The sequence below is a fragment of the Canis aureus genome, chromosome 15 (genome assembly GCF_053574225.1).
Source record: "Canis aureus isolate CA01 chromosome 15, VMU_Caureus_v.1.0, whole genome shotgun sequence".
NCBI classification, from domain to species: Eukaryota; Metazoa; Chordata; class Mammalia; order Carnivora; family Canidae; genus Canis; species Canis aureus.
Window position 1 is genome coordinate 49,055,924 of NC_135625.1, and position 17,670 is coordinate 49,073,593.

Sequence of the window (17,670 nt, forward strand, 5' to 3'; positions counted from 1 at the left end):
CCATACACAGACCACAAAATACTCTCTCTTATAGTGCCCATAATTATAACTAATATTAATTTCAAGTCAAGATGAACTAGAATAGAGATAGCTTCAAAAAAGTTGATAATGCAATACCCAAATACAGCTTCATCCAAAACTAAAAGCTCATTAGAACGTGGCAAATTTCTGCAAATCAAAGGTAATATTAAATGTAGGATGGCAAATAATTAATAATTGACATGAAAATATTCAATATTGGCTCTCTAGGTTATCAAATTAAGAAAAATTTGAGGGCCACTATGGTCTTAGCCAGAAAGAATTTTATAGTTGTTTAGAAATTTCAACCAATCTCCTTATTTGCTATCCAGAATTGATCTATTAAGAAGTGGCTTTTTAGCACTTAAAAATGACAAAAACCAATACTGAGTTGCTCTCATTTCTGAATGGATAGTGTTCAATGCAAGAAAAAATAACAAAGGAGAACTGATCAGATTTTACTGATTCACTAGCTTTTTCCCTTTGCCCAAGTTTACAAAGGAAACTTGAAAATTCACCAAATTCATGAATAGTATAAATCTTGAAGTAGTACTCTTCATATGAACAATGTAGTACACATAATCTCTTGTAGGGCCTAGTGGATATTTTATTCTTTCTTTCTTTTTATTTTTAGAGAGAGAGTGTGTGTGTGCAAATGGAAGGGGAGGGACAGAGGGAGAGGAGAGAGAAAATCTTAAGCAGGCTCCACTCCAATGTGGAGCTCTATGTGACACGGGGCTCGATCTTGACTCTAAGATCATGACGTGAGCTGAAAGCAAGAGTCAGAGGCTTAAGTGACTAAGCCACCAAGGCACTTCCCTAGTTGGCATTTCTCAAATACTGCTTATATTAAATCCCAGGGTAATAATCAAACCAGAATATTTTAATATTCAGGACCAAACCCCAAACCTTATTCAAGATCCAGGATGATAAAATTAACATTATTATCTTCATCAGCTCAAACAATTGATATCTTTTGAATCTTGTTTTTAATAATATTCTAAAATTCTAAAATGTTTTAAACACATCTATTAAATACACTGGTCAAAGTTTATTTGCCCAAAGAAGCCTAAGACTTTTCCTTTGTGTCAAGTTCCGATGAGCTAGTAGCATAGCTGATTTACTTGCAGAAGTGTACGAACCCATGTTTCAGTGACAGAAGTCCTTCTGAGACTCAGTGGTCCCCTTACCAGGCCAAACACATCTACAATGTGTCCTGGCCTGGATGCCCAGGTCTAGGCTAGATGGTGTCAGAATGTCTGCCAAGATAACCAGAAGATGGAAACGTTTGTAAAACATGTCATGTGAAGGACATTCAGCCTCAAGTCTTATCCACTTGAACTATCACATGGAAGAGAGAGGAAACTTATTCTGTACAGCTCCAGAAGGTAGAATCGTGTTTCAGTACACCTTCAAAACTCCCAACCATTAATACTGCCCCACAATAGGATGAGGGGCTTCCTCAGGAAGTGTGCAGGATGGTGAACACCTAACGGGGATCCTGGAGATCCAATCCTCCAGAAAGGAAGGTGGAAATAAATGATCTTAAAAATGTCCAATCAGAGTAAAAGCTTTATGAACACGTATAGGATGGAAGAGAGAGATGCAAAGCTGTGAAGTTGCTACTCAAGGGTGGAAAATGAATGGGAGGCAAGGGCTTCTGGAAAGAGGACAAAGACTCTGCTTCCTCCTGTTCACTGGACTAAGAAAATACTATGCACAGAAAACCAGTTCAGTGTATATATATATCCTGAGATGTACCATAGATACCCAGACAGGCACTGACAGCATAGCCCACTCAAGTGAAGTGATTCTGGGTCAAAGGCACTCTTTCTTTCTTTCGGTAGGGGGAGGAAGAGAGGGAGAGGGAGAGAGAGAAATCTTAAGCAGGCTCCATGCTCAGCACAGAGCGGGAAGCAGGGCTCAATCTCATGCCCTGAGATCATTAATTGGATGAAAACCAAGAATCAGACCCGTAACCAACTGAACCACCAAGGTACCCGAATGAACCCCAATGACACCATTTCTTGAAGACAGATGCACCATATTGCCTTTCAGGCAGCATTCTTACGCATTTAAAAAGCAGGGCAATTTTACCCACATGAAAGCAGACATTCTTTAATTAAATTCCATTTTCATTTGCCAAATTTCACTTTTCACAGTACAAGAAATTTCTTTTTTAAGTTACACAAACACTACTGTAACAATACTAATAGGAAACAAATTAAAGAGGAAACAAATCATGAATAATCTTGCTAATCCAAGATGACAAAGCTTTTCATTTTCCCCATTTTCCTTTCCAGTCATGGTCTATATGCACATTTAATTTCTACATGGGTGTAACCAGAGCACAGAGATGATTTTTGAGTTAGAATTTGGATTTATATGTGCTTCTTTGAACATCTCATTTGGCTTCCCATATTCAAACGACTTCCTCATTTTAACTTGCAGGAGCTGACTTATTGAGAATTTAAGTAGAACTGACCCTGCTTCCCATGAAGGACAAGACAAGTTAATAAATTATCCCCTAAAATGTTAAGCTTCAGTAGTGCATTTCTTGGCAGAATTATATGATTTTGCCTAGAATAGTGAAAATGAGACCATAATACATTCTCTGCTCTGTTTGGTACCCCATGCATACCTCAGAGATTCAGTAAAATGGAAAAGCATGTCTATAGTGAACCATTTGGTGTAACCAGGTGATCAAACCTACCTACCTTCCTTCCTTCCTTCCTTCCTTCCTTCCTTCCTTCCTTCCTTCCTTTCTTCCATCCATCCATCCATCCATCTATCCATCCATCCATCCAACACATGTCTATCCAGCACTTCCCCTGCCAGCCCTGCCCCAAGGACCTTGGGTATAGCAGTGAACGAAACAGACTACACTGCTATCTAGCCAGCAAGCTGAATGGCTTTCATTTTTCCATATTTCCTTTCTTGTATTCTGGTGCAGGGATGGGACACAAACAATAAACGGCTAACCCACCAAGAGAAGAAAAAAGCAGAATGAGGGGGGCTAAGGAGGGAATGCATCCTGTGAGCTGTTTGTATATAAGGAGGTCAGAGAGATTTTCTAATAAAGTGACATTTGAACAGAAACCACAAGGAATGGGACTGGGAGGAAGGATGTCAGGCTGTCATGGACTGAACTGTGTGTGTCCCTCCTAAATTCACATGTGGAAGCTCAAACCTCCAGTGAGATGGTACATGGACGGAGGGCCTCTGAGGGGTAATGAGGGTTACAGGAGGTCATGAGGATGGGGCCCTCAGGTCAGGATGAGTGTCCTTATAAGGAGAGACACCAGGGAGCTTGCCTTCTCTGTACCCACACGCATGGAGGAAAGACCACGTGAGAGGCCACTGCAAGAAGGCGCTGTCGGCAACCTAAAGAGGAAGGGCCCTTAAGACACTGCCACTTGTACCCGGAGGGTGGGCTTCCAGTCTCCAGAACTGTGAGAAACAAAGCTCGTGGCTCAGAGGCATATCTCTGACATTCTGGGAAGCCATGCCTGGTTTTGCAGGCAGAGTTCATTGTTCTTCCATCTGGACACAACCATAACACTTTGTAAATGCTTTTCTGTGACATTACTGCACTATTGAATTATGTTTTTAATGCCTGTGTCATCTCCAGGCCCCAAGCTACCTGGTGTGCTCGTATTCCTGATGCCTGGTATAGAACTGGGACACCACAGCGCTCGGGGACTGTACGTTGAATGGAAGAACAGACATATGAATGCCTTTATGAGAAGTAACTTTGTTATTTGCTGGCACCACTGGAAGAAAAGCTATTGTTGACTGATGCGGAAAGCAAAGCATTAATACAAGCCCAGCTCCACTGATGATGCCATAAATAGCGCTCGGTCCTAACAGATGTAATACAAACTGACATCTAGAGTTGGCAATTGCCTTGTCCCTAGTGATATAATTGTTGCTCACACTTACTCTTAACTCAGGCAAAAAGAAAACAAACCCAACCAAATGGATGAGAAACAAACTTAACCTTTTTCCTAGGTTGTTTTAAGTATAAAATTCATGTTTTTAGACCATTATTATCTTAGTAATCTGTGATTTGAGCTTGATATTTTATGTGCCAATTGTACAACTGAAATGGAAGACACATACATTAAAATTATAATTGAAGATGTGCAGTATTCTGTGCATGGATTAAGGGGGGTGGGGTGTCACCGTGCATGTCTACCAGGCCCTCTCCATCAGTGCTCAAACCCCACATGCCTCACCCTGGCCTGAGTTTCCTCTCTCCCACGGAATCCCCTTGCTGACTTTATCACATCTTGTGCTTTATGATAAGGAGTAGAGATTCTCAAGAAAAGTCTGAGGTGATTATTTAGAAATTAGAGAAGCTGAAGGCTACCAGGGTGTGGAAAAAAGAAAGCAAAGAAGAAGTGGAAGACAAAAGGAATCCAGTGCTTGGGTGTTAGGACCAAATGCAAGTGTGTTTGGAAGCACACTAGAATTCATAGCATTTATACAAAGGTAAGCTGTTGCTTTACGATTTACTGCTGTCACTACTCACTACCAAATTATGCTTTAGTACCATTTAACAGACACTATGGGAAGAACTCAAAAGCACATCAAGTTTCTGATATGTTATAAAGAACATAAACACAGAGAATCACATCTCTTTTGGCCATGTCTGAGCTCTAAGGAGCAGAAATAGGCATCTGTTGGGTCCCTACGATAGGGTGATCCAGGCCCCAGCCATGTCCCCACACGTTGAAGAGCATGTTCCCCAAGCAATACCCACCTCGAAGGTTCTGGGCACACCTTGTAGCATGTTTGTTTTCCACAACATATGTATAACCACACACAGCTAACGAGATGGGAGGGGTCTCACTTCCAGCAGAAGTGAGGAGAGAAAGGGTCTCACTAAGGTCTCTTCCTAAAGGAGCCCGGCTACCTCGGAAGATCAGCGCAAGAATCTGCAGATGCAGGAGCAATCAGGGTGGCAGCAGGACAGCAGGGACTGCATTGACAGCAAAGGCCCAGGCCCTGCCAGCCCTGGTGGGGACAGCTGGCAACTGTGCACTTTATTTCCCTTTGCTAAAGGTGGCAGGGTCGACCAGATGGCCCACTCACCAGGGAGGAAGGAAATGAATTCAATTATTTTTTTCACAATAGTCCATCTTGAGCCAATCAATCTCCTCTTCACCCAGGCAGCTTTCAGAAGTATACTAAGATGAGAAGACTCTCTGTAGCTCCCCAAACTGAAAGAGGCCTTCTCTAGAACATCACCAGATCATTGATAGTTTAAAAACTTTCCAGAGGATACACACGGAGCAGCTCATATGGCCTCACAATTCCAGCTGGAATAGAAGATCCAAGCCAGCATGCGAGGGGCCGGGCCAGGGCCTACCATCCAGGGAAGCTCTGTGTATTCTGAGCAGGGAGACTGTTCTGCTCCCTGACATGCTCCCCTCCCCTGGGACTGCTGTGCAGTGTTTCCTAAGTACTTAAGATGCTTTCACTAGTTGTGAGTGTACGGAATGGATAGGACCTGGGTCATGAGGTACTCATTGATGCCTACTCCCTGAGATTGGCTGTAGGACTGGGGTTGTTTGAGCAGCCATTTTGAAAAGATGGGAACAACCAACGTAGTGTGAGTGGGGGGTGGCACTGGTGGTGACAGAGGGAGTCTTACCCTTCAAAAACTTGTACTGATTTCACTAATTAGAAATTAAATTTGGTTGACAGGCCCTACTGCAGAGGACCGGCAGTTAATTATGAGTCATTACGATCTTAGTGGAAAGAAGCTGGTACTCCGCAGGACTGTCAGACACACTCTCAGGGGCCTCTCTTCCCCTTGACTTCTCACACCACATTCCTCCCTGTCCCACTAGTCAAGTCCTCTAGGCTCTCTGCCACCCACTCTATTTGCCTTATACAAAGTCAACTTTGGGGATCAACTCCCCTTTTCTCCTATGAGTTTGGGAACTTCTGAAGTTGACTATTTTATACAACATGACTTTTTGTGACTGCCTGAGGGCACAGTCCTTTGAGACCCATGTATGGCCATGACAGAGGCAGCTGTCAGCCTCATACCTGCCGATCAGCAGGACTGGGTGTGCAGAGCGAGCTCCTGCTCCATCAGCCCTTTTGGGAGATCAAAACAAAACAAAACAAGCAAATTTCTATTAATTATATATCTTCTAAAATTTCTTTATTTTTTTTTTAAATTTTAAATTCAACACCAGAGCTCAAATTATTTTAGGCTCTTGAGTTTAATTGACTGTGCCTAATAGATTCTTTGTGAAATTAATTCAAAATGTAAGTTATTCTTTCCTTCAGAGCTCAGGCTCTCTTGGATCTATTTTGATATAATACTTTATTTTTTTTTAATTTTTATTTATTTATGATAGTCAGAGAGAGAGAGAGAGGCAGAGACATAGGCAGAGGGAGAAGCAGGCTCCATGCACCGGGAGCCCGATGTGGGATTCGATCCTGGGTCTCCAGGATCCCGCCCTGGGCCAAAGGCAGGCGCCAAACCGCTGCGCCACCCAGGGATCCCTGATGTAATACTTTAAAGGAATCATGGTGCATAAATCACCAAAAGCAAATGGTGCTGTGACTTGATCATAGTCAAGGAAGTTTTGCAATATATCAGGCTCAAGGGAAGTCCCTTTCAGTGAGACTCTGGCTATGGAAGTGAATCGTGGAATTTAAAATCGAACATTTGCATCTTCCACATCAGTGTGGGTGAGAACGATGTGTTCTAATCTTCTCCAGATAGGGGCTATCTTTGAGGAGACTCACTGGAACCCACAGGCAATTTTGAGACGGATTTCCTCCACTGGGCAGCATTTTGGCAAGCTCAACTTCCCAATGTCAAAAAGCCCCTCAGGCTCCCAATAAATATTAAGTAACTCAAACAAGCCTCAAAGGCAATAACTACCAGCAATTTAACGGCAGCCACAGAAATAATCTGAGCTCAGTTTTTCAAAGGGGCTTGCCACCCTGATGGAATGTTCCAGCACAGCACAGAAGCTATCTGTATGAAAAATGTAAGGCGTGGCAGTGGTCTCCACTGCCATCCTCTCCTACCCATGGGTGCCAGAGCCGTGTTTCTGCCCTGGGAGCCCCGCCCTCACCTTTGCAGACACGAGGATGGACTGCCTGGGCCAGAAGCCCACTCCAGGTTTCCCAGTGTAGGACCAAAGTCTCCAGGTTTACTGAGCTGACTGTCATGACACCTGAGAACAGAGGGGGAAGGAGAAGTTCCTATTTGCACCTGGCCTACGGATTCAGGAGGTAATAGAGTAGCTTTTACAAAACGAGGAGAAGGAACTGGTGACCTGGAGAAGCAGAGACAAAAGGCAAAGAAAGAGGGCTCCCTCCTGGTTTTCCATTTCTTGACTTAATTTTCCTCCCGAGGCCTGAAGGAATTTTCCCCTTAGGTTTAATAAGACATTCCTGTTTCTTTAAGAGATATCTTATCTCCGGTTTTACCTAAAGGAGTTTGAGTGTATCTCTCAAGCTTGAGAACAAAGGAGCTGGACCCCGGGTGGTGAAGACACCCAGTCGAGCGCATGGACTCCTGTGGTGTTCGATCTCCAAGAAGGCAGTCCGTGCTCACTTGTGAAATCACTTGCCCTAGTTTTTGTGGCATATTCTGGCCAACCCTACACTCAAAACCCAGGTGGAAATTCTAACTACTCAGGTGGTTTATAATTTCACAACAATGCATTTGCTAATCTGACATATCATTTTATTTGAAAAGATCAGGTTTTCCACCAGTATGTATAGTTCTCTTTCCAGCAAAACTGAGTGAAATATAGCAATTACCTTGGGAGATCCTCAAGAGTCTACACCTGCCATTGCCTATCTATCAGCATTCGAGTGTAGCCCCCTCTGTGACTGGAGGGGGCTGATTCAAGCCGAAGCAAACGCCAGCCAAGACAGTTGGTACAACATAATGTTCACAAGAGTCTTGACAAGGATGGGGTCTTCTGCAGGTATTCACTAATTTAGGTATCAAATTCCTCAAAAAGAAAGCTCTAGTATTTTTAAACTACAGCTGGCCTAGAATGGGGTTTATTCAGTGGATCCATGTTTGACAGGTATTTTTGTAATCAAAAAATAGCCTAATCCTGGCATTTTCATGTAGTTCAGTCTAACGGAAAGATACATAGCATCAGGGAAATTAATTGGCCACAGAAATACTACTGATTAGCAATCTTAATCCCATCAGGAACCTGAATCCCCCTTGGACATGTAACCTAACATATTCACAGGTTCTGGAGATTGGGGCACAGGCATTTTGGGGAAGTCTTTATTTTGCCCACCTCAGTGTTATATGCCATATAACAGAATGCTATACATCAATAGAAATATCCATTTGTACACATGCACAGCATGAATGAATCTCACTGATACGATTTTAAGTGACATGGGTCAGACATAAAGAATATATGATGAATGATTTCATTTATATAAAATTGAAAAATGGGCAGGTCTACAGTATAAGCAAAGGGTTCACACTTAAGTCTAAGAAGACTAGCAAGAAAGGAGTTTCCATAAAATCCAGGATGCCACAGAGCTCAGAGGAGAGGGGAGGTGAAGGGGCTTCAGGTGTGCTGGCAATACGCTCTTTCTCCACCCAGAGAGAGCTTACAGGGGCTCATTCAGGTTCTAGGTTTGCACGTTATATAGTTTTGGACTGTACTATCTTGCAGTGGCAAAGGTCGACTGTGTGCGGGGGGCAGCAACTGTAAGCATAAGCATGGATCAGGAGCCGTGAAGGAAAGGGACACGTCCCTGTGTTCATCCCAGTAGGAGAGAGAGACAGCAGGCCATTGCAATGCCACCATGAGATGAGAGCAAGTCAGGGTGCTACAGGGCATAAAAGGATGGGAGGAGTGCCAATATTGATTTGGCACCAAGAGGGAGGTGAGGGCTCTAGGAGGAAGTGGGATTTACTCTGAGGGATGTGCAGGAGCGAGGCCAGGTAATAGCTGGGAGGGTTTTGCACTGTGAGGGCACACAGTGAGGCTGGCATGAGGCCCGGTGGGGTGGAACCCCTGAAACCTGCCTTGTGGACAACGCCGCGTATTTAATGTTTAGTCCAAAATGCAATAAGACGTCACTGAAGGATGCTGTAAGCCACCTTTAATAACTCCTAGAAGGCAGCAAGCAATCATTTATTTGTTGATTGACACCAGAGAAAGTGTACTGCAAATGACCCAGATCTGTAACTCGGCCCCGCTGTGCCTTAAAATGTACCCATTATCAGAACAAGATGGAATCAAATACCCTAAAAAAGTAAAATATTCACATAGCAACTATTAAAATTACTGGGAGAAAACGAACTACGCAAACCCAAGCATAGGATCTCCCCATTCCACTGCTCCAGTCTATTGTCTAAACGTATTTTCTTTCTAATATTTATTCTCCGTGAAAAGCTCTGACATAAATTTCTTTTATGTATCATGGACCATTTACTATAAGTAGAAGGTAGCAACAAATTACAAAATCAATGGTGCATATATCTCAGGACGGTAAAACAGCTTTCTAATCATTGTATTTCCATATTCAGGAGGACAACACAGGACTTTAAGACGGCGAGAACACGTTTTAAATAACATTTAGCAACTGACACACGGCCATCGATATTCATCACGTCAGCCCGTTGGACGCACACCCCCATTTTCTGTCTTACTGGCTCATTTACTTCATCTTCCTTATTGGTGGTGCTTATTTTTTCATAAAGGTGCTAGAAGCACAACAAAAGATGGTAATTGGACGGAGGAACCGGATATTAGAGCCACACGGAAAGCACGGCTCTGTGTGGTCCCTGCCTCCTGGGGCTGGTCCTGGCTGGAGAGACCAGTGCGTTCTTGCTCACTCTCTCTCAAAGCCCCTGACCACACTCTCTCACAGCCCTTAACAGCCTTGGAATCCAGGATTTACACACACACCTCTCCTCTCAGGAACAGCCATGAGCACAAGAGCAACAACAATAAACAAGTATCATGGTTTATACCAGTGCTGATCAAAAAGGCTGAAGAGGGGCACCCGGGTGGCTCAGTCTGATAAGGGTCTGCCTTCGGCTCAGGTCATGATCCCTGGATCCTGGGATCGAGTCCCATGTCAGGCTCCCTGCTCAGCAGGTTTTGGCTTCTCCCTCTGCCCCTCCCCCAGCCTGTGTGCGCGCGCTCTCTCTCTCTCTCTCTCTCAAATAAACAAATAAAATCTAACAAAATGCTGGAGAGACGCAGATACCTAGTGGGGAATTCATCATCTCTCTGCAGACATACTTTGCAGACCAGAAGATAACGGTGCTTTGATTAGAAAACGCTCATGATGGAAACCCCGCCCCAGCACAGGTGAGCAAAGGTGGGGAAGAGCAAAAGCAGGAAGAAGGTAGGGTGCACCGAGGCAGCACTGGAAAGACCATGCTGACCCCAAAGGCTCAGGAGGAAGAACCCATGGGGGGTGGCGCATGGTTAGGAGGACACCTCACAGTCTGGACCCACAGGCGGGGCCTTACCTCCTGCAGAGTCACCCCCGTGCACTGGGAAGGAAGGGAGCCTGGAGGCTGCTTGCAAGGTTGTCTCACCTAATTCCCACTGACACCTGTTCTGCATTGGCAACAGCAAATCCCGGCTACCCGCAAGGTGCACGCATCAGGAATGGGACAGGTGAATTGAATTTAAATTTTAAAAATGTAAAAAAAAAAAGGAATGCGACAGGTGAGTTCAGACTCTACACCAGATTCACACTGTTTATGTTTTACTCCACTGAAACCAGGTCAGTTTAAACTAATTTTTTTTTCCTTTTTCAGACACATTTATTGATTACACTCTGATGCATGTTGGGTACTTTTATACTTTTATATATGGGTAACTCTTTTATACTTTTTTTAAATAATAAATTTATTTTTTATTGGTGTTCAATTTGCCAACATACAGAATAACACCCAGTGCTCATCCCGTCAAGTGCCCCCCTCAGTGCCCGTCACCCAGTCACCCCCACCCCCTGCCCACCTCCCCTTCCACCACCCCTAGTTCGTTTCCCAGAGTTAGGAGTCTTCCATGTTCTGTGTCCTTTCTGATATTTCCCACTTATTTTTTCTCCTTTCCCCTTTATTCCCTTTCACTATTATTTATATTCCCCAAATGCTGAGTGAAATAAGTCAGTCGGAGGAGGTCAGTTTAAATTTAGATTTCACGACCCACTGTCCTTACATATTGCAGTCAGAGAAACCCTAAGGACACCTTTATTGTCACAGGTAAAATGTATTGAGGAAACACGAGCACAGTTTATGCCGAGGAGACCCCAGGCGTGTGTTGGAGCTGCGGCACTCGTCAACATGAAAGGAAAAGCAGAAGTAGTTGTCTGACTTGGGATATTCAGTGACAGGTGAAGGGACCTGGTGGCAACCTGGAGGAAGCAAGCATGGGGATCTTGTTAGAATGCACTGGAATGCATCGAACCTGTAGAAATGCCACAGTCACGAGTCTACTGACTGCAGAAACTGGCCCAAGCCTGATGGGACCAACATCTCCACATGGAGCCATCCAAAGATTCTCAGACAAAAGAAATAATAATTATCTAGTCTCTAGGACAGCAGAAAACCAGTTGATACAGTGAGAAAGTCACTCGAAAAAACTTCGTGTAAATTCTCGAAATGACACAATGAAAGTGTGCTGGGACCCTGCGCCCCTTAACATGCGGATTCCTGTCCTGGGCCATCTGGGACCCTGACCGAGGCCTCTGGAGCTGCGACACCATTAGGCCACCCCTTCTCTCCACTATGCTTTGTGCTGGGTCAGTGGCACCTTCCCAAGCTTCCTCCCGCACCTTCTCTGCTGGGCCGGGTGGCCCATTCTTGCAGGGGCTCGGGGTGGGCCAATGGGAGGCACGTAGGTAAGGCTGGGCAGGAGGGGAGTCTGGGCCAGGAGTTCTTCTGCGGGGCTCCCACCCCCGATGCCAGGCCTGTAGGAGGAGGCAGCCTCCATCGCATTGCCCGCCCAAGGGGAACTCTTGGCCCCAAGGGGAACTCTTGGCTCCTTCCATCCTGGCTCGGAGCTGGTGCTCATCAGGGGTGCTGCTACCATGGCGGGGGGGGGGGGGGGCTTGCCTCTGACGCTCCCGTGACCCTGCCCACACCTCTGCAAATGTCCTTCCTGACCGTCTCTTGAACCACCCGAGTTAGATAAGGTTTCCTGCCGTGTCTCTGACTGACAGGCCGTCCAGGGAGTTTGCTGCTCCTGTAACGAGGTGATGCAGCATTTGGGAAGGTGACACCCAGGTAGCCATGGGCGGAGACTGTCCCCTTCCTGATTACACAGGCAGTCCCTCTGGGGAACCTCATACCATAGTGATACATAGAGTGTCTCCCATACATCCTAAACGAATAACTGTTTTACTCATCGATTACAATGCACTTTTCTTTAATCCCATAACTTATACAGCCAGAAAGGCGTGCTGACACTGGTTTGTTTGAAACTTGGAAGAGACCTTCTATTTTCCTGCCTGATTTTTCCCTCTGGCAGATGGGAAACCTTAACTGTTTCTTTGGATGGTTATTAACCAAAGAGGTTTTAAGGAAAGCTTGATCTTCCTGCTCAGGAGATTAGAACATCATGAGGTACAAATGGTTTCTACCTATTGAAAATATCAGTGGGACTGTCTATGGATGACTGATACACAAACTCCAAGTCTATATTCTCCATTCTCCACAACACACACAAAAGGGTTTGCGATGGAAGGTTTTCAGATGCAAAATTCTATTCACTGGCATATTATAGGATGGTGTGGAAACACGCCTGCACAGAATTCTGGCTTGTACTCTTAATAGCACCAATGCCAAAACCCTGGCCCTCAGCTGGCTTCATGTACCCACAGTATCAGCGCAAGTTCATAAGAAGCAGCTCTCACCCCATGCAGCTTCTATCTCCCTCGTCAGAAATATTTTGCATGATCAGTAACATCACTAGCAGAAAACTCACTACATTTTGTGCCCACTTCTGTGTCTTGCATGCTTTAGCGCACTGAAGTTTAAAACCAAGCTCATCATACATAAGCATTAAATAGATCAACAAACCTATTGGTGAATGAATGAATGAGTAAAAACTCAAACGGATTATAAAATCTGCTGTGGCTGCTAAAAGGCTGTTCATCTAAACAGGATGAAGCACACTAGCAAGAGCACTTTCTTTCCCAATTGAAAAGAGTATAAATATTTTCTTCTCAAAGTCCTCAGATAGATGTTAAGAAAGAAGGGTATCCTTATAAAGGATTACCTCATCTTCCCACATTAGCCCCCGTTTCCCCCAGAATGTTGGGAGACACATTAAGCAAGGGACTCGGAGCTGTGATTTCAGAACTAATGAATGGTGGTTGCCGTTAAGGGGAGGTGTGGACATTCACCTCCAGAAAGTGTGGATGCTCTGTTCTTGTACAACGGCAGCATTGTGAAGGCAATTTTCAAGGGAATCACCAAATGATCGCTGCTCCAGAAACCCATCCAGCGCAGCACCTGGAATTCACAGGAACCTAAATATCATTGCACATTAACCTGAGAAGTTAAACTGCTAGGACCATTATTTCAGGGATTCATCCGTTGAAGTACTTAGCAGAAACCACTTTAGGTAGACACACGCCTATTATTATCCCGATTTCCCTTCCCAGGGAAGTGGAGAGGTGGAGAGGCCTGCAGTAGATGTGATCTGGTTTCTAGCCAGGACTGATATTGGGACATGGGAGTGAGGGCCTCGCCTGCACACGCAGGGGACAGAGCTAAGAGGGGAGCTGGAGCCTGTCCTGGGTCATGGGGCAGACTCTGAAAGAAATGAGAGGTCTTAAATACCAACTGAAAGGAACTGAATTAAAAAAGTTAGGGACGCCTGAGTGGCCAGTCGGTTAAGGGTCTGACTCTTGGCTTTGGCTCAGGTCATGATCTCAGGGTCATGGGATGGAGCCCCACATTGGGCTCTGTGCTCAGCATGGAATCTGTGTGAGTTTCTCCCTTCCTGTCCCTCTGCTCTTCTTTCTCACGGGCTCCCTCTATCTCTCTCTCTCAAATAAATGAATAAACCTTTAAACAAAACAAACAAAACAAAACAAAACAAAAAAAAGAAGAAGAAAAATAGAGCCTGATGTTATGTGTTGACTCCAAAAACCATCTGAAAACACTGAACTTGTGGCCTTGAAGAGTTGCCGAAGCGACCTCTGCAGGGCAGGACTGTCTCCTGCGGGGCCCCAGAGGAGTGCAGGATGGGAGCTGGGGGGCCTAGGTTTGCTGCAGCAGCCCGAAGTGGGACACAGGCTCCCTTCTCCCATATGCTGCCTGTACCCCTGCATCTGTGGGGTACGTATGGGCATTTCCCACCTGATGTCTCCTGGCTACTAGCAAGTATCCTTGGGAGCTGTTCTCAGAGTGCCATCCTTCCCTAGGAACAGGCCTTGGCTCCTGCCCACCTGCAAACCTTGGCAAACTTTCCTGCTCATCTCCACATGCTCAAAGCCACCTCATCTTCACAGCCCAGTGCAAACGTCTCTGCCCCTCTACACCCCATCCATCCCTATCCCCCAAGAGTGGATTAACATACTCTTTCTTCCCGGTTATTTCTCATTGGATCTCATCAGCACTTCCCTCTTGAGATGTGTCTCCTTGTCTGGAAACGTGGTGGCCCGTCTCCTCCTGAGTGCTAGAGAGAGCACGCATGCCGGGGGCAGGGCCTCATCATGATCCATCATTGTAGGACCAGAGTCCGTGGTGTTTTCACCTCGTTGACAGTCACTGCTTGTTTCCTGAATGGAAAAGATTTAACTCTACCTTTTGCTACTTACATTACTAGTTTGGTCTGCTTCCACTGCTATGATAAAGTATCATAGACCAGGGGCTTAAACAATACGGATCAACATCTCATGGTTCTGGAGGCTGGAAGCCTGGGATCAGAGCGCCAACAAGGCTGGGGTCCAGGTTCAAGCCTGCTTCCTGCCTCACGCACAGCTGTCTTCTTGCTGCGTCATTACAGGGCAGGACCAGTGCGAACTAGTCCTCTGGCCTCTTCTTATAATGGCACGAATTACCCACAAAGGGCCCCCATCCAGATGCCATCACTTTGGGGATTAGATTTCAACACCCTTAAACATTCAGTCCCTAATGGTGACTGTACATCACACTCGGGGGCTCGGCTTTCCTGGTGGTGTGTGGGGACAAGACCTGATGCCATAGTGAAGGGAGGATGGAAGGCAACATGGACAGAGTGTCTGGAATGCCTGGTGCAGGGTGGGCAATCATGAATACGGCCCCTTAGTAGATGTCACCACAGGAAAAGAATCCTGCGGTGTACCTCTGTCATGACCTTCAGGTCAGCGGGAGTGCAGTCACTCCACAGCACTGGCACTTCCTTAGTGACCTGCCTCATTATGCGAACCCAGCGGCACAGTGCTGTCTGCTTCCAGAAAAGCACACTGGCCAGAGGTGGGATGCAGCAGGCTGTTTAAAAGGGTTTGAGACTGTGGGCGCAGCCGGGGCCTGGGTGAGTGGAGCAGCCCAGAGCCCCGAGTTCAGGGTGACGGACACAGGCCTGTGACTGCGTCTGCTTTGGGACTGTGAGAAAGTTCCAGGACACAGCCCTGGCTAGAACTCCTTCCACGTTGGCGAGGACCACAGTCACGCCAGGTGTGCTAACACCGTGCTCCACATCCCTGAGCGGCTGATGGCAGGCCCTGCCCTCACTTGCCCCCGCGGCCCGAGATGTTTGGTGCCACTCTTCCTCACCGGAGAGACATCCAGAGGTTCTGCAAATGGCAGGAGCTGCTGCCCCTACATCAGTGCCCCCCGACTTCCAGCAGGGGCTCCAAGTGCTCAGGGTCAACGCTATCTCGGCCAGGACTCGAGTGCAGCCTCGAGACTATGGGACTTGTTTCCGTATCTTTGACGATGACAATTCCACATCTTCCCTATAAAGTGTGAACAGACAGTCCCCGTGTTGCCATATGCTGTGAACCTGCCTTGTTTGCTTCGCTTCACAGGATGAAGTCCCTAGAACGGGTTACAGAAGGGAGTCACAGCACAGGGCTGTCCCTCAGGGACGCTGCTCCAGAGTACTACCATCTACTGTCGGAACCCTCCAACACCTGAGCAGCAGAGTCACTGCGACTTCAATGCATAAAGGTGTGGAGAGTAGGTGACTGCAGAGCCAGGTGCCAGACCCAGCTGACCAGCCTATAGTTGTTCAGCTAAATTTTCGGAAAAGGCTTTAATTTACTCATGCTTGAACTCCGCTGACAAGCTCAAATGGGTTTCACAGAGTTCACTGAATTTGATGGAAACAAGGGTAAGAAACTGAAACTGAAGCTCAAAGAGTTAAATGACTTGCCCAAGGTCACACAGATGTGAAGTGGCAGATTTGGAACCGAATCCAAGTCCTTGAGACCTAAATCACATGTTTTTGGACTACATCATCTGGGGATATAGGCTGGATATTCTTGAGAATTATTTCTAGCTTTGGAACACGATGCTTCTCTGAATACTCAATCACTCACTCTGTATTAGCAAAATGTCTAATTTGTTTGAGGAGTGCTAGGCTAAAAAGGGGACGTTCAGAATAAATAAAAATTTAGAATGATTTTTCTATCTGTAGAGGCCAGTAGTCACAGCTGATTTCTGACTTCAAAGTTTCTTTGCAATAATATTGTAAGTATTCTGTGAAATTCTGTGAAGAATTCATCCTTTCCCATTTTCAACAACAATCTCTCAACAGAAGTTACACCAAATTCTCAACTGCCACTTTCATTTGCCATATCATCCTTATTCAAAGTTTGCAATACAGAGCTCTGCATGTATCTAGGTTTCTTTTAAGTGCATTTACTTGGCTGTAGTATTAATATGAAGTACAAAATGCTCATAATTTAGAATAAAAGATACAGCAAGATTTAGATTTATAGGAAGATTTAGATCTTCCATACCACTCATAGCTCAGGTTTGCTTTATTAAATACTCTGCTGGTTCGATCTTGGCCGAGGTGAATCAACTCTTTAGGAGTTAACTTTAGAAAGCTACCCCTGGTTATCCCATTGATTCCACCACTAATGAATGTCTGGTGCCCAAAGGCTGCTGTGGCCACAGAAGCAGAGACAAGTGGCTTCCTACCTGGAACAGCTTACAATTGAAGACATAAGACAGGCCTGTAAGAACCACCCAGTAGAGACATAAGATGAATTCAGCAGGTAACGTGAGCTAAAGAAGAAAAGTAGGCTTTATTTCAATTCTGTTATGGGTGAAAACCAACATCTAAGTGTCAAACTCAAATCTGTAGATGTTTATAATACTTTTGCCACAATGACGAGCAATATTAGGTTAGCATGTACACCATGCTTCAACCAAGCATATTAGCCCCTTCTGAAGGCTGAAGTTGCTTTCAAATCACTCGACCTTTGAGTATCATATCATTGAACTCCCAAAAGGAACTTTACTTCGAAGGAAGGAAGATATAAAACATTGAGGAAATGCACTTATCCCTCACTTGAGAACATGAATGATAAAGCCAATAATGCATGAATGCATCTCAACACCATCCATTTAAGGAAGGGAGGCAGAGGGAAAAAGAAAAAAATGTGAAAATGAGATTATAAAATAAAATTGTTTACAATTTTTTTTTACAGATATTAGAATGGTCTTGG

At 45.2% G+C, this 17,670-nt stretch overlaps 1 protein-coding gene and 1 long non-coding RNA gene across 10 annotated transcripts in view; both read right to left on the bottom strand.

The window, feature by feature from the left end:
• The window catches only part of DPP6 (dipeptidyl peptidase like 6), an 823,115-nt gene that overhangs the window by 347,765 nt on the left and 457,680 nt on the right, over nucleotides 1-17,670 (bottom strand). The window lies entirely within an intron of this gene.
• Nucleotides 11,167-17,670, bottom strand: part of LOC144284695 (uncharacterized) — a 105,138-nt gene continuing 98,634 nt past the window's right edge. Inside the window, exons 5-8 of one of the 6 annotated variants that reach the window (XR_013353140.1) lie at nucleotides 17,141-17,227; nucleotides 14,589-14,790; nucleotides 13,408-13,516; nucleotides 11,167-11,415 (exon numbers count right to left, since the gene is read on the bottom strand). This is a non-coding gene — a long non-coding RNA (uncharacterized LOC144284695). The remainder of the gene's footprint in view (nucleotides 11,416-13,407; nucleotides 13,517-14,588; nucleotides 14,791-17,140; nucleotides 17,228-17,670) is intronic. The other 5 variants (XR_013353139.1, XR_013353137.1, XR_013353135.1 and 2 more) reach the window with 5 other exon arrangements.